The following is a 22,343-nucleotide window of genomic DNA, read 5'->3' on the forward strand; positions in this document are numbered from 1 at the left end:
TGATGGTTGCAGCAATGGACATAGTTCCTTTTGCACGAATTCATCTAAGACCATTACAACTGTGCATGCTCAGACAGTGGAATGGGGATTATACAGACTTGTCTCCGACGATTCAAGTAGATCAAAAGACCAGAGATTCACTCCGTTGGTGGCTGATCCTGGACAACCTGTCACAGGGAATGAGCTTCCGCAGACCAGAGTGGGTCATTGTCACGACCGACGCCAGTCTGGTGGGCTGGGGTGCGGTCTGGGAACCCCTGAAAGCTCAGGGTCTATGGTCTCGGGAAGAATCTCTTCTCCCGATAAACATTCTGGAACTGAGAGCGATATTCAATGCTCTCAAAGCTTGGCCTCATCTAGCAAGGGCCAGATTCATAAGGTTTCAATCAGACAACATGACGACTGTTGCATATATCAACCATCAGGGGGGAACAAGGAGTTCCCTGGCGATGGAGGAAGTGACCAAGATAATTCAATGGGCGGAGGATCACTCCTGCCACTTGTCTGCAATCCACATCCCAGGAGTGGAAAATTGGGAAGCGGATTTTCTGAGTCGTCAGACATTCCATCCGGGGGAGTGGGAACTCCATCCGGAAATCTTTGCCCAAATAACTCAGTTATGGGGCATTCCAGACATGGATCTGATGGCCTCTCGTCAGAACTTCAAGGTTCCTTGTTACGGGTCCAGATCCAGGGATCCCAAGGCGACTCTAGTAGATGCACTAGTAGCACCTTGGACCTTCAACCTAGCTTATGTATTCCCACCGTTTCCTCTCATTCCCAGGCTGGTAGCCAGGATCAATCAGGAGAGGGCTTCGGTGATCTTGATAGCTCCTGCGTGGCCACGCAGGACTTGGTATGCAGACCTGGTGAATATGTCATCGGCTCCACCATGGAAGCTACCTTTGAGACAGGACCTTCTTGTTCAGGGTCCATTCGAACATCCGAATCTGGTTTCCCTCCAACTGACTGCTTGGAGATTGAACGCTTGATTTTATCAAAGCGTGGGTTTTCAGATTCTGTAATAGATACTCTGATTCAGGCTAGAAAGCCTGTAACTAGAAAGATTTATCATAAAATATGGAAAAAATATATCTGTTGGTGTGAATCTAAAGGATTCCCATGGAACAAGATAAAAATTCCTAAGATTCTATCCTTTCTACAAGAAGGTTTGGAGAAAGGATTATCTGCAAGTTCTCTGAAGGGACAGATCTCTGCTTTATCTGTTCTACTTCACAAAAGGCTGGCAGCTGTGCCAGACGTTCAAGCGTTTGTTCAGGCTCTGGTTAGAATCAAGCCTGTTTACAGACCTTTGACTCCTCCCTGGAGTCTAAATCTAGTTCTTTCAGTTCTTCAAGGGGTTCCGTTTGAACCCTTACATTCCGTAGATATTAAGTTATTATCTTGGAAAGTTTTGTTTTTAGTTGCAATTTCTTCTGCTAGAAGAGTTTCAGAGTTATCTGCTCTGCAGTGTTCTCCGCCCTATCTGGTGTTCCATGCAGATAAGGTGGTTTTGCGTACTAAGCCTGGTTTTCTTCCGAAAGTTGTTTCCAACAAAAATATTAACCAGGAGATAGTTGTACCTTCTTTGTGTCCGAATCCAGTTTCAAAGAAGGAACGTTTGTTACACAATTTGGACGTAGTCCGTGCTCTAAAATTCTATTTAGAGGCTACTAAAGATTTCAGACAAACATCTTCCTTGTTTGTTGTTTATTCTGGTAAAAGGAGAGGTCAAAAAGCAACTTCTACCTCTCTTTCTTTTTGGCTTAAAAGCATTATCCGGACGGCAGCCTCCTGAAAGAATCACAGCTCACTCCACTAGGGCTGTGGCTTCCACATGGGCCTTCAAGAACGAGGCTTCTGTTGACCAGATATGTAAGGCAGCGACTTGGTCTTCACTGCACACTTTTGCCAAATTTTACAAATTTGATACTTTTGCTTCTTCGGAGGCTATTTTTGGGAGAAAGGTTTTGCAAGCCGTGGTGCCTTCCATTTAGGTGACCTGATTTGCTCCCTCCCTTCATCCGTGTCCTAAAGCTTTGGTATTGGTTCCCACAAGTAAGGATGACGCCGTGGACCGGACACACCTATGTTGGAGAAAACAGAATTTATGCTTACCTGATAAATTACTTTCTCCAACGGTGTGTCCGGTCCACGGCCCGCCCTGGTTTTTTTAATCAGGTCTGATGAATTATTTTCTCTAACTACAGTCACCACGGTATCATATGGTTTCTCCTATGCATATTTCCTCCTGTACGTCGGTCGAATGACTGGGGTAGGCGGAGCCTAGGAGGGATCATGTGACCAGCTTTGCTGGGCTCTTTGCCATTTCCTGTTGGGGAAGAGAATATCCCACAAGTAAGGATGACGCCGTGGACCGGACACACCGTTGGAGAAAGTAATTTATCAGGTAAGCATAAATTCTGTTTTTTTTTTTCCCAGGCAAAAGAGCTTAATTCTTTGGGGCATGCCCCGCAAAAGGCCCTTTTAAGGGCTGGTAAGGTAAAAGAGCTTTTCTATTTTAATTTTAGAATAGGGTAGGGCATTTTTTTTATTTTGGGGGGCTTTGTTATTTTATTAGGGGGCTTAGAGTAGGTGTTATTAGTTTAAAATTGTTGTAATATTTTTCTAATGTTTGTAAATATTTTTTTATTTTTTGTAACTTAGTTCTTTTTTATTTTTTGTACTTTAGTTAGTTTATTTAATTGTATTTATTTGTAGGTAGTGTATTTAATTAATTTATTGAAAGTGTAGTGTTAGGTTTAATTGTAACTTAGGTTAGGATTTATTTTACAGGTAATTTTGTAATTATTTTAACTAGGTAGCTATTAAATAGTTATTAACTATTTAATAGCTATTGTACCTGGTTAAAATAAATACAAAGTTGCCTGTAAAATAAATATTAATCCTAAAATAGCTACAATATAATTATAATTTTTATTGTAGCTATATTAGTATTTATTTTACAGGTAAGTATTTAGCTTTAAATAGGAATAATTTATTTAATAAGAGTTAATTTATTTCGTTAGAATAAAATTATATTTAACTTAGGGGGGTGTTAGGGTTAGGGTTAGACTTAGCTTTAGGGGTTAATACATTTATTAGAGTAGCGGTGAGGTCCGGTCGGCAGATTAGGGGTTAATACTTGAAGTTAGGTGTCGGTGATGTTAGGGAGGGCAGATTAGGGGTTAATACTATTTATTATAGGGTTATTGAGGCGGGAGTGAGGCGGATTAGGGGTTAATACATTTATTAGGGTAGCGGTGAGGTCCAGTCGGCAGATTAGGGGTTAATAATTGTAGGTAGGTGGAGGCGAAGTTGGGGGCGGCAGATTAGGGGTTAATAAATATAATATAGGTGTCGGCGGTGTTAGTTGCAGCAGATTAGGGGTACATAGGGATAATGTAGGTTGCGGCGGTGTGCGGTCGGCAGATTAGGGGTTAAAAAAATTTAATAGAGTGGCGGCGATGTGGGGGGGCCTTGGTTTAGGGGTACATAGGTAGTTTATGGATGTTAGTGTACTTTAGAGCACAGTAGTTAAGAGCTCTATGAACCGGCGTTAGCCCAAATAGCTCTTAGCTCCTGACTTTTTTCTGTGGCTGGAGTTTTGTCATTAGATTTCTAACGCTCACTTCAGCCACGACTCTAAATACCGGCGTTAGAAAGATCCCATTGAAAAGATAGGATACGCAAATGGCGTAGGGGGATCTGCGGTATGGAAAAGTCGCGGCTGCAAAGTGAGCGTTAGACCATTTCCTGACTGACTCTAAATACCAGCGGGCGGTAAAAACCAGCGTTAGGAGCCCCTAACGCTGGTTTTGACGGCTAACGCCAAACTCTAAATCTAGGCGATAGTATCTAAAAACAATTTCTTTCCTTCCCATTTCAGCGAAAGATATTGTTTGGACCTGGACTGGATGCTATTGTTAATGCAGTCATTGGAGGTAAAGGAGCTTTCAAAAGCTAAGGGCATAGTAAAGTCTGCTAGATAATTTCACTCCATCATTCTAAGATGTAAAGGCTATCCTCTTCAGTTTCTCAGAAGTCAGACACCTCCAAGTCAATGTGAAAGGCTGGTTTCTCTTGGCCTAAAAACCTGTCTCTTTCTCCAAATTAGCTTGAATATGTGGCCCCCAACCCAGACTCAGTGGGTGGGGGGAAGACTGAACCTTTTTCAGCTTTGGAAAAATCTTTTCAAGTTCCTTGGGTACTGAACATATTTTCCCAGGGGTACCACATAGGCTTTTCTCGAGGAAGATACCTTCCTGTCTCATGGTCCAAAAGATCCTTTAAAGGCCAGAACTTTTTTGGCATGTGTGACAGTCCTAGAAGCCACAGTAGTGATTACTCCTGTCCTCTTGGAGGAACAGATTCAGGGGTTCTGTACCTTTTAATTGGTCCAAAGACAGATGGGACCTACAGGCCTACCTTGGATCTCAAAACTCTGAACACATTTCAGAAAGTTTCAAATGGAGACTTTTCCCACTGTATTACCTTTAGTGCACAAGGGTCAATTTTGTCTACCTTAGTCTTAAAAGATGACTTATTGAATATCAGCTAGAGAGTAGAAATTATTATAGCGCCAAGGAGATATTCTAAATAACTAAATTTGTTGACTATTGTGCCGGTACATACATTTCTGGTAAGCAGATTTACTTTTTGCACTTTATGTGCTACATATCAGTGATATTCTGCACACTGTTGTTTTTCTTTTATTACCTATAGATACTTAACTTCCTTTGAAGACACCCTAGGAAATTATTTACTTGATTTGGGATGTATCACTTCACATCCATTCATAATATTTTTTTTTTCTTTCCTTTCATATATATATATTTTGGACTTATTTTTTTTTTCTACTAACATTCAGGACACATCTACACATCATTTTTTATATTTTATATATTTTTTATTTTTATATACCTTTTCACATCACCTGGACACAAATTGGGACACATCCTTTATAACATTTTTTGGACACACTCATTTGGACATTATTTTTGGGACCATTTTTCCTTTTCTATTTTTCCTTTTTTTATTTTTCTCATTGGGATCCCTCTGATATATTCTTTTATGATATGTATTTTTTATGTTAATTTGTTATGTTTTTAAATCATTACATTTATATATACACTTTAGCCTACCTTATTGAATATCAGTTCTTCAGTTCCCTTATTCCTACATTTGGGAGATCAACCTCCCGAAAAAGTTCTCTGTTTCCACAAACTATAGTGACATATCTAGGCTTCATCATAGACTCTGTAAAAATGTTACTATCTCTCACAGATGCTCCCAGAATAAATTTGTAGAAGCCCTGTTCTTTTCTCCATCAAACTCTTTCTCCTAAAAAAAGACCTTTCCAATTTACTTATATGATAATTTTTTCTTCATTCTCTTGGTATCCTTTATTGAAAGATCAGAAATTCACCACTGGGAGCTAGCTAAACACATTGGTACACCAATGACAAGAGACAGATGTGCATCCACTAATCAGCAGCTAGCTCCCAGCTCCTGAGCTACCTAGGTATGTTTTTCAGCAAAGAATATCAAGAGAACAAAGCTAATTTAGATAAAAAAATTACATTAGAAAACTGTTTAAAATGGTATGCTCTATCTAAATCGTGAAAGAAACATTTTGGGTTTCATGTCCCTTTAATTCATTTCAATCTTAAATAGAAGCTTTTCTTGTAATATGCTCCCATTAGCAAAAAATGTTTCTAGTAAAAATGATTACTGTTTTATCATGTGTGTGACTAGAGGATCAGGGTTCAAACACCATGCCTGTTTAGAGAGCTAGCAATGATGTGTATTGCATCAGTGAAGACCTAATTTGTGTCATACACAGGACACTCACAGCATATGTGCATATGCTACTTAGAAACCGTAATGACTTAAACTAGCATCATTTTTACTAATTACATTTTATTACTTACCTCTCCTACCTCCCACTATGAGTGTAATTTTTTTTCTGCTGGCTATGTTTACATAATATACATATATATATATATATATATATATATATATATATATATATATATATATATATATATATATATATATATATATACATACACAAAAAATAGCCTGGATGGCGCTCATATATAAATATAATTAGCAGATAGATATAATAATAATAATAATAGCTTCAATGTATGTATATATAACCTATATGTATATATATATATATATATATATATATATATATATATATATATATATATATATATATATATATATATATATATATGCACATATATACAGACAATATTAGAGCAATGAAAGGAACAATGCATGTATAATAAAAGAATCAGAATATAGTCAAACAAACAAAGTTCATATAGAATCTTAGATGATGTAGACTGGTGTGGGATCTCCTCATATATGACCCCCACTCAGATGTGCACTTACTTCAGAAACCCTCAATCATATGAGGTAAGGATGATTCGTATCAGCAAAAAAAGTGGCACCTCCTGGAGTATGGAAACTGGATCACCGGAGCTGTGTATCCCCCTGATGTCAGTTGTGATAAACTCTGTATTTGCACCCAGTTGTCTGTATTGCTTTACAGCTTGTGTATTGGTTCAGATGAAACTCCCAATCATAGATATGCAGGGAAAAGAACCAGAAAAGAATTCATAGTGCAACACTGTATACTTTAATGTTAAATAAAATATCCTAAAAGCTAGTGGAATACCACTCACATGTGCAACCCTCAAAGTATGAGGTATCAAACAGGCATATAAAATATAAACGGTACACTTAATTTCTCCTGTTAAGTGTAGTCAGTCCACGGGTCATCATTACTTATGGGATAATAACTCCTCCCCAACAGGAAGTGCAAGAGGATCACCCAAGCAGAGCTGCTATATAGCTCCTCCCCTCTACGTCACACCCAGTCATTCTCTTGCACCCAACTAATAGATAGGATGTGTGAGAGGACTGTGGTGATTAAACTTAGTTTTTTATATCTTCAATCAAAAGTTTGTTATTTTAAACGACACCGGAGTGTGTTGTTTCCTTCTCTGGCAGAATTTGAAGAAGAATCTACCTGAGTTTTTTGTATATGATCTTAGCGGACGTAACTAAGATCCGTTTGCTGTTCTCGACCATTCTGAGGAGTAAGGTAACTTCAGATCAGGGGACAGCGGGCAGGTTCACCTGCAAAGAGGTATGTTGCAGTATATTATTTTCTAAGGAATGGAATTGACTTTGAAAATACTGCTAATACCGATATAATGTAAGTACAGCCTTAAATGCAGTAGTAGCAACTGGTATCAGGCTGACATGTATATATGTTAACACTTAAGTATTTCTGGGGAATGGCACTTCACTGGGAAAATACTGTATGCATATAACTTTTAGCCTAACTTGCAGTGTGAGCGACTAGCAGCAGGCTTTTTAATGACATTTCATATATTAGATTTTAAACGTTTACTGGCATGTTAAATCGTTTAATTATCTGAGGTACTTGGTGAAAATTGTTTTGGGCTTTATTTTCCACATGGCTGTCGTTATTTTAAATTAAAACAGTTTACTGAGCTTCCCTCACTGTTGTAGTGTGAGTGGGAGGGGCCTATTTTGGCGCTTTTACTACGCATCAGAAAATCAGTCACAGTCTGTCCTTTTCTCCCTGCATGATCCAGGACGTCTCCACAGAGCTCAGGGGTCTTCAAAACTAGTTTTGAGGGAGGTAATCACTCACAGCAGACCTGTGAGACTGTGCTTGACTGTGATAAAAACGCTTATATTGTCAATTGTTATACGTTTTTTTTCTGATTTTAAGGGTTAATCATCCATTGCTAATGTGTGCAATCCTTTGCTAAATTTGGTTTATATAACTAATCCGGTTCATTGTTATTCAACTGTGACAGTTTTTGTGTGCTTCTTAAAGGCACAGTAACGTTTTTACATATTGCTTGTAAATTTAGTTGAAAAGTATTTCCAAGCATGCTAGTCTAATTGCTATTTTGTTTAAAAATGTCTGACACAGAGGAAACTCTTTGTGCAATATGTTCAAAAGCCAAGGTGGAGCCCAATAGAAATTTATGTACTAATTGCATTGATGCTACTTTAAATAAAAGTCAATCTGTACATGTTAAGCAACATTCACCAGACAACGAGGGGGAAGTTATGCCGACTAACTTGCCTCACGTGTCAGTACCTGCATCTCCCGCTCAGGAGGTGCGTGATATTGTAACGCCAAGTACATCAGGGCGGCCATTACAAATCACTTTACAAGACATGGCTAATGTTATGACTGAAGTTTTGTCTAAATTGCCAGAACTTAGAGGTAAACAAGATCACTCTGGGATGAGAACAGAGTATACTGATAATGCTAGGGCCATGTCTGATACTGCGTCACAATATGCAGAGCATGAGGACGGAGAGCTTCATTCTGCGGGTGACGGATCTGATCCAAATAAATTGGATTCAGACATTTCAAATTTTAAGTTTAAGCTGGAAAACCTCCGTGTATTGCTAGGGGAGGTGTTAGCGGCTCTGAATGATTGTAACACAGTTGCAATCCCAGAGAAAATGTGTAGGTTGGATAAATATTTTGCGGTACCGACGAGTACTGACGTTTTTCCTATACCTAAGAGACTTACTGAAATTATTACTAAGGAGTGGGACAGACCCAGAAAAATGTTTCCAATAGACGCCACCACACGGGACTTATGGCAAACGGTCCCTAAGGTGGAGGGAGCAGTTTCTACTTTAGCTAAGCGTACCACTATCCCGGTGGAGGATAGCTGTGCTTTTTCAGATCCAATGGATAAAAAGTTAGAGGGTTACCTTAAGAAAATGTTTGTTCAACAAGGTTTTATATTACAACCCCTTGCATGCATTGCGCCTGTCACGGCTGCGGCAGCATTTTGGTTTGAGTCTCTGGAAGACACCCTTGACTCAGCGACATTAGATGAGATTTCACTTAAGCTTAAAACCCTTAAGCTAGCTAATTCATTTATTTCTGATGCCGTAGTACATTTAACTAAACTTACGGCTAAGAATTCCGGATTCGCCATTCAGTCACGCAGAGCGCTGTGGCTAAAATCCTGGTCAGCTGATGTAACTTCTAAATCGAAACTACTTAACATACCTTTCAAGGGGCAGACCTTATTCGGGCCCGGTTTGAAAGAAATTATCGCTGATATTACGGGAGGTAAAGGCCATGCCCTGCCTCAAGACAGAGCCAAACCCAGGGCTAGACAGTCTAATTTTCGTGCCTTTCGTAATTTCAAGGCAGGAGCAGCTTCAACTTCCTCTGCTCCAAAACAGGAAGGAGCTGTTGCTCGCTACAGACAAGGCTGGAAACCTAACCAGGCCTGGAACAAGGGCAAGCAGGCCAGAAAGCCTGCTGCTGCCCCTAAGACAGCATGAAGTGAGGGCCCCCGATCCGGTAACGGATCTAGTGGGGGGCAGACTCTCTCTCTTCGCCCAGGCTTGGGCAAGAGATGTCCAGGATCCCTGGGCGTTGGAGATCATATCTCAGGGATATCTTCTGGACTTCAAAGCTTCTCCTCCACAAGGGAGATTTCACCTTTCAAGGTTGTCAACAAACCAGATAAAGAAAGAGGCGTTTCTACGCTGTGTACAAGACCTTTTACTAATGGGAGTGATCCATCCAGTTCCGCGGTCGGAACACGGACAAGGGTTTTACTCAAACCTGTTTGTGGTTCCCAAAAAAGAGGGAACCTTCAGACCAATATTGGATTTAAAGATCCTAAACAAATTCCTAAGAGTTCCATCATTCAAGATGGAAACTATTCGGACAATCTTACCCATGATCCAAAGAGGTCAGTACATGACCACAGTGGATTTAAAGGATGCTTACCTTCACATACCGATTCACAGAGAACATTACCGGTATCTAAGGTTTGCCTTCCTAGACAAACATTACCAGTTTGTAGCTCTTCCCTTCGGGTTGGCTACGGCTCCAAAAATCTTTACAAAGGTTCTGGGCTCTCTTCTGGCGGTACTAAGACCGCGAGGAATTTCGGTAGCTCCGTACCTAGACGACATTCTGATACAAGCGTCAAGCTTTCAAACTGCCAAGTCTCATACAGAGTTAGTACTGGCATTTCTGAGATCACATGGGTGGAAAGTAAACGAGGAGAAGAGTTCTCTCTTACCACTCACAAGAGTTCCCTTCTTGGGGACTCTTATAGATTCTGTAGAAATGAAAATTTACCTGACAGAGGACAGGTTAACAAAGCTTCTAAATGCTTGCCGTGCCCTTCATTCCATTCAACACCCGTCAGTGGCTCAATGCATGGAGGTAATCGGCTTAATGGTAGCGGCAATGGACATAGTTCCTTTTGCACGCCTGCACCTCAGACCGCTGCAATTGTGCATGCTAAGTCAGTGGAATGGGGATTACTCAGATTTGTCCCCTACGCTGAATCTGGATCAGGAGACCAGAGATTCTCTTCTATGGTGGCTTTCTCGGCCACATCTGTCCAGGGGGATGCCCTTCAGCAGGCCAGACTGGACAATTGTAACTACAGACGCCAGCCTTCTAGGTTGGGGCGCTGTCTGGAATTCCCTGAAGGCTCAGGGATCATGGACTCAAGAGGAGAGTCTCCTTCCAATAAACATTCTGAAATTGAGAGCAGTTCTCAATGCCCTACTGGCTTGGCCTCAGTTAGCAACTCTGAGGTTTATCAGGTTTCAGTCGGACAACATCACGACTGTGGCTTACATCAACCATCAGGGAGGGACAAGAAGTTCCCTAGCGATGATGGAAGTATCAAAGATAATTCGCTGGGCAGAGTCTCACTCTTGCCACCTGTCAGCGATCCACATCCCAGGAGTGGACAACTGGGAGGCGGATTTCCTAAGTTGCCAGACTTTTCATCCGGGGGAGTGGGAACTTCATCCGGAGGTCTTTGCCCAAATACTTCGGCGTTGGGGCAAACCAGATATGGATCTCATGGCGTCTCGCCAAGCTTCCTCGTTACGGGTCCAGGTCCAGGGACCCGGGAGCGGTCCTGATAAATGCCTTGACAGCACCTTGGACCTTCAGGATGGCTTATGTGTTTCCACCCTTCCCGATGCTTCCTCGTTTGATTGCAAGGATCAAACAGGAGAAAGCATCAGTGATTCTAATAGCGCCTGCGTGGCCACGCAGGACCTGGTATGCAGATCTAGTGGACATGTCATCCTGTCCACCTTGGTCTCTGCCTCTGAGACAGGACCTTCTAATTCAGGGTCCTTTCAAACATCAAAATCTAATTTCTCTGAAGCTGACTGCATGGAAATTGAACGCTTAATTTTATCAAAGCGTGGATTTGCAGAGCCAGTAATTGATACCTTAATACAGGCTAGGAAACCTGTTACCAGGAAAATTTACCATAAGATATGGCGTAAATACTTACACTGGTGTGAATCCAAGGGTTACTCATGGAGTAAGGTTAGGATTCCTAGGATATTGTCTTTTCTACAAGAAGGTTTAGAAAAGGGTTTATCTGCTAGTTCGTTAAAGGGACAGATCTCAGCTCTGTCCATCCTTTTACACAAGCGTCTGTCAGAAGTTCCAGACGTTCAGGCTTTTTGTCAGGCTTTGGCCAGGATTAAGCCTGTGTTTAAATCTGTTGCTCCGCCGTGGAGCTTAAACTTAGTTCTTAACGTTTTACAGGGTGTTCCGTTTGAACCCCTTCACTCCATTGATATCAAGCTGTTATCTTGGAAAGTTCTGTTTTTAATGGCTATTTCCTCGGCTCGTAGAGTCTCTGAATTATCAGCCTTACATTGTGATTCTCTGTATCTGATTTTTCATTCAGATAAGGTAGTTCTGCGTACTAAACCTGGGTTCTTACCTAAGGTAGTCACTAACAAGAATATCAATCAAGAGATTGTTGTTCCATCATTGTGTCCTAACCCTTCTTCAAAGAAGGAACGACTTCTGCACAATGAAGATGTAGTCCGTGCCCTGAAATTTTATTTACAGGCAACTAAAGATTTTCGACAAACCTCTTCCCTGTTTGTCGTTTATTCTGGACAGAGGAGAGGTCAAAAAGCATCTGCTACCTCTCTGTCCTTTTGGCTTCGTAGCATAATACGTTTAGCCTATGAGACTGCTGGACAGCAACCTCCTGAAAGGATTACAGCTCATTCTACTAGAGCTGTGGCTTCCACTTGGGCCTTTAAGAACGAGGCCTCTGTTGAACAGATTTGCAAGGCTGCAACTTGGTCTTCTCTTCATACTTTTTCCAAATTTTACAAATTTGACACTTTTGCTTCTTCGGAGGCTGTTTTTGGGAGAAAGGTTCTTCAGGCAGTGGTTCCTTCCGTATAGAGATCCTGCCTGTCCCTCCCGTCATCCGTGTACTTAGCTTTGGTATTGGTATCCCATAAGTAATGATGACCCGTGGACTGACTACACTTAACAGGAGAAAACATAATTTATGCTTACCTGATAAATTCCTTTCTCCTGTAGTGTAGTCAGTCCACGGCCCACCCTGTTTTTTAAGGCAGGTCTAAATTTTTAAATTATACTCCAGTCACCACTGCACCCTATAGTTTCTCCTTTCTCGTTTGGTTCTTGGTCGAATGACTGGGTGTGACGTAGAGGGGAGGAGCTATATAGCAGCTCTGCTTGGGTGATCCTCTTGCACTTCCTGTTGGGGAGGAGTTAATATCCCATAAGTAATGATGACCCATGGACTGACTACACTACAGGAGAAAGGATTTTATCAGGTAAGCATAAATTATGTTTTTCTATCCAAAAGAGAGTCCGCCATATGTATATAAATACAGTTAATACAGATCAGAGTTCAGTTCAGTTCATAAAATATTACCAGGCAGGTACAGTGCCGTAAAGTACCGAACCTTAGGCGTTTCAAAGGGCTGTATATGAATAAAAATCCCTTCTTCCTCAGATTTTTATTCATATACAGCCTTTTGAAACGCGTAAGGTCCGGTTATATATGTTTATCACAACTGACATCAGGGGGATACACAGCTCCGGTGATCCAGTTTCCATACTCCAGGAGGTGCCACTTTTTTCGCTGACACGAATCATCCTTACCTCATATGATTGAGGGTTTCTGAAGTAAGTGCACATCTGAGTGGGGGTCATATATGAGGAGATCCCACACCAGTCTACATCATCTAAGATTCTATATGAACTTTGTTTGTTTGGCTATATTCTGATTCTTTTATTATACATGCATTGTTCCTTTCATTGCTCTAATATTGTCTGTATATATGTGCATATATATATATATATATATATATATATATATATATATATATATATATATATATATATATATATACATATAGGTTATATATACATACATTGAAGCTATTATTATTATTATTATTATTATTATTATTATTATTATTATATCTATCTGCTAATTATATTTATATATGAGCGCCATCCAGGATATTTTTTGTATTTACCTTTGTAAATAAGCCTGAGGGACTTATTTGTGCTTTACTTTCTTGATTGGCAGCTATATATAAGTATTTAACTACCTTTCAGAGAGAAATCTGTGAGAATATTTATTTAAGGTGGTCTGTGGTTTCTTTATCTTTTGAGATAGCGCTGGTAAGTCTTTCAGTTGATCTTTTTCTCTGACTGACTGTGAATATTTCTTTTTGTAGCTATATATATATATATATATATATATATATATATATATATATATATATATATATATATATATATATATATATATATAGCTATTTCAAATGACAATACAAAGGTAAAGGAGCTATTTGTAAACTATTTAATGCACTCCAGCAGGTAAAATAGATAACTGGGAACAGTTTTTGATCCCTTGCAATGTTGCCTCACTCATACAAGTTAAGATGCAGCAGTTTGCTTCTTATGCTCTCCATCAGCTTAGCGGCGGTGTACTTCAATCATCCTAATCTGATTGGTCTGTGATGATTAAATAGATCTGCCCTTACCGAAATGGTTGTACAAGTGCAGGGGGCGGGGAGGCACAAAGTTATACTTGGTCTGTGATAACTGCGGAACACAGATGTGACTTTGGTGGCCCAAATGTGGGCAGACAGCTTGTTATCATTGCTAATATAATGTCTTTATAATAGTTAATAATAATAATAATGCTAATACCACTTTTAACAGTAGTAATTCAGGTCACACATTTTCGGCTAGATTTAGAGTTTTGTCGGTAAAGACCCGCGTAGCTAACGCAGCTTTTTTTCCTACCGCTGCTTCTAAACAACGCTGGTATTTAGAGTTGTCTGAGGGGCTGCGTTAGGCTCCAAAAAGGGAGCGTTGAGCCGAATTTACCGCCACTTCAACTCTCAATACCAGCGTTGCTTACGGTAGCGGTAAGCTGGCAAAACGTGCTCGTGCACGGTTCCCCCATAGGAAACAATGGGGCCGTTTGGGCTGAAAAAAAAACTAACACCTGCAAAAAAGCAGCGTTAAGCTCCCAACGCAGCCCCATTGTTTCCTATGGGGAAACACTTTCTAAGTCTGCACCTAACACCCTAACATGATCCTCGAATCTAAACACCCCTAACCTTACACTTATTAACCCCTAATCTGCCGACCCCGCTATCGCTGACACCTGCATTATACTATTAACCCCTAATCTGCCGCTCCGGATACCGCCGCCACCTACATTATCCCTATGAACCCCTAATCTGCTGCCCCCAACATCGCCGACACCTACATAATATTTATTAACCCCTAATCTGCCGACCGGACCTCGCCACCACTATAATAAATGTATTAACCCCTAATCCCCCGCACTACTGCCTCGCAAACACTAAAATTTGTTATTAACCCCTAATCTGCACCCCCCCCCAACGTCGCCGCCACCTAACTTCAAGTATTAACCCCTAATCTGCCGACCGGACCTCGCCGCTACTATAATAAATGTATTAACCCCTAAAGCTAAGTCTAACCCTAACACCCCCCTAAATTAAATATAATTTTAATCTAACAAAATAAATTAACTCTTATTAACTAAAGTTTTCCTATTTAAAACTAAATACTTACCTGTAAAATAAACCCTAATATAGCTACAATATAATGAATAATTATATTGTAGCTATTTTAGGATTTATATTTATTTTACAGGCAACTTTGTATTTATTTTAACTAGGTACAATAGATATTAAATAGTTAATAACTATTTAATAGCTACCTAGTTAAAATAATTACAAAATTACCTGTAAAATAAATCCTAACCTAAGTTACAATTAAACCTAACACTACACTATCATTAAATTAATTAAATAAATTAGCTACCAATACCTACAATTAAATACAATTAACAATAAACTAAACTAAATTACAAAAAAAAACAAACACTAAATTACAGAAAATAAAAAAATATTACAAGAATTTTAAACTAATTACACCTATTCTAAGCCCCCTAATAAAATAATAAAAAAAAAAAATAATAAAAGTCCCTACCGTATTCTACATTGCCAAGTAATCAGCTCTTTTACCAGCCCTTAAAAGGGCTTTTTGCGGGGAATGCCCCAAAATAATCAGCTCTTTTGCCTGTAAAAAAAATACAACCCCCCCAACATTAAAACCCACCACCCACATACCCCTACTCTAACCCACCCAAACCCCCCTTAAATAAACCTAACACTACCCCCCTGAAGATCTCCCTACCTTGAGTCGTCTTCACCCAGCCGGGCCGAAGTCTTCATCCGATGGGACAGAAGAGGACATCTAGACCGGCAGAAGTCTTCATCCTATCCAGGCAGAAGAGGACATCCGGACCAGCAGACATCTTCATCCAAGCGACATCTTCTATCTTCATCCATCCAGAGCGGAGCGGAGCCATCTTCTTCTCAGCCAACGCGGATCCATCCTCTTCAACCAACGCCTACTCGCCGTATGAATATTCTTTTAAGTGACGTCATCCAAGATGGCGTTCCTCGAATTCCGATTGGCTGATAGGATTCTATCAGCCAATCGGAATTAAGGTAGGAAAAATCTGATTGGCTGATTCAATCAGCCAATCAGATTCAAGTTCAATCCGATTGGCTGATCCAATCAGCCAATCAGATTGAGCTCGCATTCTATTGGCTGATCGGAACAGTTTTAATGTATTTTTTTTTACAGGCAAAAGAGCTGATTACTTTGGGGCATGCCCCGCGAAAAGCCCTTTTAAGGGCTGGTAAAAGAGCTGATTACTTGGTAATGTAGAATAGGGTAGGGACTTTTATAAAAAAAAACATTTATTAGGGGGCTTAGATTAGGTGTAATTAGTTTAAAATTCTTGTAATATTTTTTCTCCAACATAGGTGTGTCCGGTCCACGGCGTCATCCTTACTTGTGGGATATTCTCTTCCCCAACAGGAAATGGCAAAGAGCCCAGCAAAGCTGGTCACATGATCCCTCCTAGGCTCCGCCTACCCCAGTCATTCTCTTTGCCGTTGTACAGGCAACATCTCCACGGAGATGGCTTAGAGTTTTTTAGTGTTTAACTGTAGTTTTTCATTATTCAATCAAGAGTTTGTTATTTTCAAATAGTGCTGGTACGTACTATTTACTCAGAAACAGAAAAGAGATGAAGAATTCTGTTTGTATGAGGAAAATGATTTTAGCAACCGTAACTAAAATCCATGGCTGTTCCACACAGGACTGTTGAGAGCAATTAACTTCAGTTGGGGGAACAGTGTGCAGTCCCTTGCTGCTTGAGGTATGACACATTCTAACAAGACGATGTAATGCTGGAAGCTGTCATTTTCCCTATGGGATCCGGTAAGCCATGTTTATTACGATTGTAAATAAGGGCTTCACAAGGGCTTATTTAGACTGTAGACTTTTTCTGGGCTAAATCGATTGATTATTAACACATATTTAGCCTTGAGGAATCATTTATTCTGGGTATTTTGATATAATAATATCGGCAGGCACTGTTTTAGACACCTTATTCTTTAGGGGCTTTCCCAAAGCATAGGCAGAGTCTCATTTTCGCGCCGGTGTTGCGCACTTGTTTTTGAGAGGCATGGCATGCAGTCGCATGTGAGAGGAGCTCTGATACTTATAAAAGACTTCTGAAGGCGTCATTTGGTATCGTATTCCCCTTTGGGTTTGGTTGGGTCTCAGCAAAGCAGATACCAGGGACTGTAAAGGGGTTAAAGCTTAAAACGGCTCCGGTTCCGTTATTTTAAGGGTTAAAGCTTCCAAAATTGGTGTGCAATATTTTTAAGGCTTTAAGACACTGTGGTGAAAATTTGGTGAATTTTGAACAATTCCTTCATGTTTTTTCGCAATTGCAGTAATAAAGTGTGTTCAGTTTAAAATTTAAAGTGACAGTAACGGTTTTATTTTAAAACGTTTTTTGTACTTTCTTATCAAGTTTATGCCTGTTTAACATGTCTGAACTACCAGATAGACTGTGTTCTGAATGTGGGGAAGCCAGAATTCCTATTCATTTAAATAAATGTGATTTATGTGATAATGACAATGATGCCCAAGATGATTCCTCAAGTGAGGGGAGTAAGCATGGTACTGCATCATTCCCTCCTTCGTCTACACGAGTCTTGCCCACTCAGGAGGCCCCTAGTACATCTAGCGCGCCAATACTCCTTACTATGCAACAATTAACGGCTGTAATGGATAATTCTGTCAAAAACATTTTAGCCAAAATGAAACCTTGTCAGCGTAAGCGTGGCTGCTCTGTTTTAGTTACTGAAGAGCATGACGACGCTGATATTAATATCTCTGAAGGGCTCCTAACCCAATCTGAGGGGGCCAGGGAGGTTTTGTCTGAGGGAGAAATTACTGATTTAGGGAACATTTCTCAGCAGGCTGAATCTGATGTGATTACATTTAAATTTAAGTTGGAACATCTCCGCATTTTGCTTAAGGAGGTATTATCCACTCTGGATGATTGTGAAAATTTGGTCATCCCAGAGAAACTATGTAAAATGGACAAGTTCCTAGAGGTGCCGGGGCTCCCAGAAGCTTTTCCTATACCCAAGCGGGTGGCGGACATTGTTAATAAAGAATGGGAAAGGCCCGGTATTCCTTTCGTCCCTCCCCCCATATTTAAAAAATTGTTTCCTATGGTCGATCCCAGAAAGGACTTATGGCAGTCAGTCCCCAAGGTCGAGGGAGCGGTTTCTACTTTAAACAAACGCACCACTATTCCCATAGAGGATAGTTGTGCTTTCAAAGATCCTATGGATAAAAAATTAGAAGGTTTGCTTAAAAAGATGTTTGTTCAGCAGGGTTACCTTCTACAACCCATTTCATGCATTGTCCCTGTCACTACAGCCGCATATTTCTGGTTTGATGAACTGATCAAGGTGCTCGATAGTGACTCTCCTCCTTATGAGGAGATTATGGACAGAATCAATGCTCTCAAATTGGCTAATTCTTTCACTCTAGACGCCTCTTTGCAATTGGCTAAGTTAGCGGCTAAGAATTCTGGGTTTGCTATTGTGGCGCGCAGAGCGCTTTGGCTGAAATCTTGGTCGGCTGATGCGTCTTCCAAGAACAAGCTACTAAACATTCCTTTCAAGGGGAAAACGCTGTTTGGTCCTGACTTGAAAGAGATTATCTCTGATATCACTGGGGGTAAGGGCCACGCCCTTCCTCAGGATCGGCCTTTCAAGGCAAAAAATAGACCTAATTTTCGTCCCTTTCGTAAAAACGGACCAGCCCAAAGTGCTACGTCCTCTAAGCAAGAGGGTAATACTTCTCAGGCCAAGCCAGCTTGGAGACCAATGCAAGGCTGGAATAAGGGAAAGCAGGCCAAGAAACCTGCCACTGCTACCAAGACAGCATGAAATATTGGCCCCCGATCCGGGACCGGATCTGGTGGGGGGCAGACTTTCTCTCTTCGCTCAGGCTTGGGCAAGAGATGTTCTGGATCCTTGGGCGCTAGAAATAGTCTCCCAGGGCTATCTTCTGGAATTCAAGGGACTTCCCCCAAGGGGGAGGTTCCACAGGTCTCAGTTGTCTTCAGACCACATAAAAAGACAGGCGTTCTTACATTGTGTAGAAGACCTGTTAAAAATGGGAGTGATTCATCCTGTTCCATTAAGAGAACAAGGGATGGGGTTCTACTCCAATCTGTTCATAGTTCCCAAAAAAGAGGGAACGTTCAGACCAATCCTAGATCTCAAGATCTTAAACAAATTTCTCAAGGTCCCATCGTTCAAGATGGAAACCATTCGAACTATCCTTCCTTCCATCCAGGAAGGTCAATTCATGACCACGGTGGATTTAAAGGATGCGTATCTACATATTCCTATCCACAAGGAACATCATCGGTTCCTAAGGTTTGCATTCCTGGACAAACATTACCAGTTTGTGGCGCTTCCCTTCGGATTAGCCACTGCTCCAAGGATTTTCACAAAGGTACTAGGGTCCCTTCTAGCGGTGCTAAGACCAAGGGGCATTGCAGTAGTACCCTACCTGGACGACATTCTGATTCAAGCGTCGTCCCTCCCTCGAGCAAAGGCTCACACGGACATCGTCCTGGCCTTTCTCAGATCTCACGGCTGGAAAGTGAACGTGGAAAAGAGTTCTCTATCACCGTCAACAAGGGTTCCCTTCTTGGGAACAATTATAGACTCCTCAGAAATGAGGATTTTTCTAACAGAGACCAGAATAACAAAGCTTCTGGACTCTTGTCGGATACTTCATTCCGTTCCTCTTCCTTCCGTAGCTCAGTGCATGGAAGTGATCGGGTTGATGGTAGCGGCAATGGACATAGTTCCTTTTGCGCGCATTCATCTAAGACCATTACAACTGTGCATGCTCAGTCAGTGGAATGGGGACTATACAGACTTGTCTCCAAAGATACAAGTAAATCAGAGGACCAGAGACTCACTCCGTTGGTGGCTGTCCCTGGACAACCTGTCACAAGGGATGACATTCCGCAGACCAGAGTGGGTCATTGTCACGACCGACGCCAGTCTGACGGGCTGGGGCGCGGTCTGGGGATCCCTGAAAGCTCAGGGTCTTTGGTCTCGGGAAGAATCTCTTCTACCGATAAATATTCTGGAACTGAGAGCGATATTCAATGCTCTCAAGGCTTGGCCTCAGCTAGCGAGGACCAAGTTCATACGGTTTCAATCAGACAACATGACGACTGTTGCGTACATCAACCATCAGGGGGGAACAAGGAGTTCCCTAGCGATGGAGGAAGTGACCAAGATTATTCTATGGGCGGAGTCTCACTCCTGCCACCTGTCTGCTATCCACATCCCGGGAGTGGAAAATTGGGAAGCGGATTTTCTGAGTCGTCAGACATTGCATCCGGGGGAGTGGGAACTCCATCCGGAAATCTTTGCCCTAGTCACTCAGCTGTGGGGCATTCCAGACATGGATCTAATGGCCTCTCGTCAGAACTTCAAAGTTCCCTGTTACGGGTCCAGATCCAGGGATCCCAAGGCGGCTCTAGTGGATGCACTAGTAGCACCTTGGACCTTCAAACTAGCTTATGTGTTCCCGCCGTTTCCTCTCATTCCCAGGCTGGTAGCCAGGATCAATCAGGAGAGGGCGTCGGTGATCTTGATAGCTCCTGCGTGGCCACGCAGGACTTGGTATGCAGATCTGGTGAATATGTCATCGGCTCCACCTTGGAAGCTACCTTTGAGACGAGACCTTCTTGTTCAGGGTCCGTTCGAACATCCGAATCTGGTTTCACTCCAGCTGACTGCCTGGAGATTGAACGCTTGATTTTATCGAAGCGAGGTTTCTCAGATTCTGTTATCAATACTCTTGTTCAGGCCAGAAAGCCTGTAACTAGAAAGATTTACCACAAAATTTGGAAAAAATATATCTGTTGGTGTGAATCTAAAGGATTCCCTTGGGACAAGGTTAAGATTCCTAGGATTCTATCCTTCCTTCAAGAAGGATTGGAAAAAGGATTATCGGCAAGTTCCCTGAAGGGACAGATTTCTGCCTTGTCGGTGTTACTTCACAAAAAGCTGGCAGCTGTGCCAGATGTTCAAGCCTTTGTTCAGGCTTTGGTTAGAATTAAGCCTGTTTACAAACCTTTGACTCCTCCTTGGAGTCTCAATTTAGTTCTTTCAGTTCTTCAGGGGGTTCCGTTTGAACCCTTACATTCCATTGATATTAAGTTATTATCTTGGAAAGTTTTGTTTTTAGTTGCAATTTCTTCTGCTAGAAGAGTTTCAGAATTATCTGCTCTGCAGTGTTCCCCTCCTTATTTGGTGTTCCATGCAGATAAGGTGGTTTTACGTACTAAACCTGGTTTTCTTCCAAAAGTTGTTTCTAACAAAAACATTAACCAGGAGATTATCGTGCCTTCTCTGTGTCCGAAACCAGTTTCAAAGAAGGAACGTTTGTTGCACAATTTGGATGTTGTTCGCGCTCTAAAATTCTATTTAGATGCTACAAAGGATTTTAGACAAACATCTTCCTTGTTTGTTGTTTATTCAGGTAAAAGGAGAGGTCAAAAAGCAACTTCTACCTCTCTCTCTTTTTGGATTAAAAGCATCATCAGATTGGCTTACGAGACTGCCGGACGGCAGCCTCCCGAAAGAATCACAGCTCATTCCACTAGGGCTGTGGCTTCCACATGGGCCTTCAAGAACGAGGCTTCTGTTGATCAGATATGTAGGGCAGCGACTTGGTCTTCACTGCACACTTTTACCAAATTTTACAAGTTTGATACTTTTGCTTCTTCTGAGGCTATTTTTGGGAGAAAGGTTTTGCAAGCCGTGGTGCCTTCCATTTAGGTGACCTGATTTGCTCCCTCCCTTCATCCGTGTCCTAAAGCTTTGGTATTGGTTCCCACAAGTAAGGATGACGCCGTGGACCGGACACACCTATGTTGGAGAAAACAGAATTTATGTTTACCTGATAAATTTCTTTCTCCAACGGTGTGTCCGGTCCACGGCCCGCCCTGGTTTTTTTAATCAGGTCTGATAATTTATTTTCTTTAACTACAGTCACCACGGTACCATATGGTTTCTCCTATGCTAATATTCCTCCTTAACGTCGGTCGAATGACTGGGGTAGGCGGAGCCTAGGAGGGATCATGTGACCAGCTTTGCTGGGCTCTTTGCCATTTCCTGTTGGGGAAGAGAATATCCCACAAGTAAGGATGACGCCGTGGACCGGACACACCGTTGGAGAAAGAAATTTATCAGGTAAACATAAATTCTGTTTTTATTTTCTGTAATTTAGTGTTTGTTTGTTTGTTTTTTTGTAATTTAGTTTATTTAATTGTAGGTATTGGTAGCTAATTTATTTAATTAATTTAATGATAGTGTAGTGTTAGGTTTAATTGTAACTTAGGTTAGGATTTATTTTACAGGTCATTTTGTAATTATTTTAACTAGGTAGCTATTAAATAGTTATGAACTATTTAATAGCTATTGTACCTAGTTAAAATAAATACAAAGTT

The 22,343-nt window shown here is 41.1% G+C and overlaps 1 protein-coding gene across 1 annotated transcript in view; it reads left to right on the top strand.

The window, feature by feature from the left end:
- Window positions 1–22,343, top strand: part of LOC128656538 (cytochrome b5 reductase 4) — a 1,054,602-nt gene that overhangs the window by 457,952 nt on the left and 574,307 nt on the right. The window lies entirely within an intron of this gene.

The sequence above is a fragment of the Bombina bombina genome, chromosome 4 (assembly GCF_027579735.1).
Source record: "Bombina bombina isolate aBomBom1 chromosome 4, aBomBom1.pri, whole genome shotgun sequence".
NCBI lineage: Eukaryota > Metazoa > Chordata > Amphibia > Anura > Bombinatoridae > Bombina > Bombina bombina.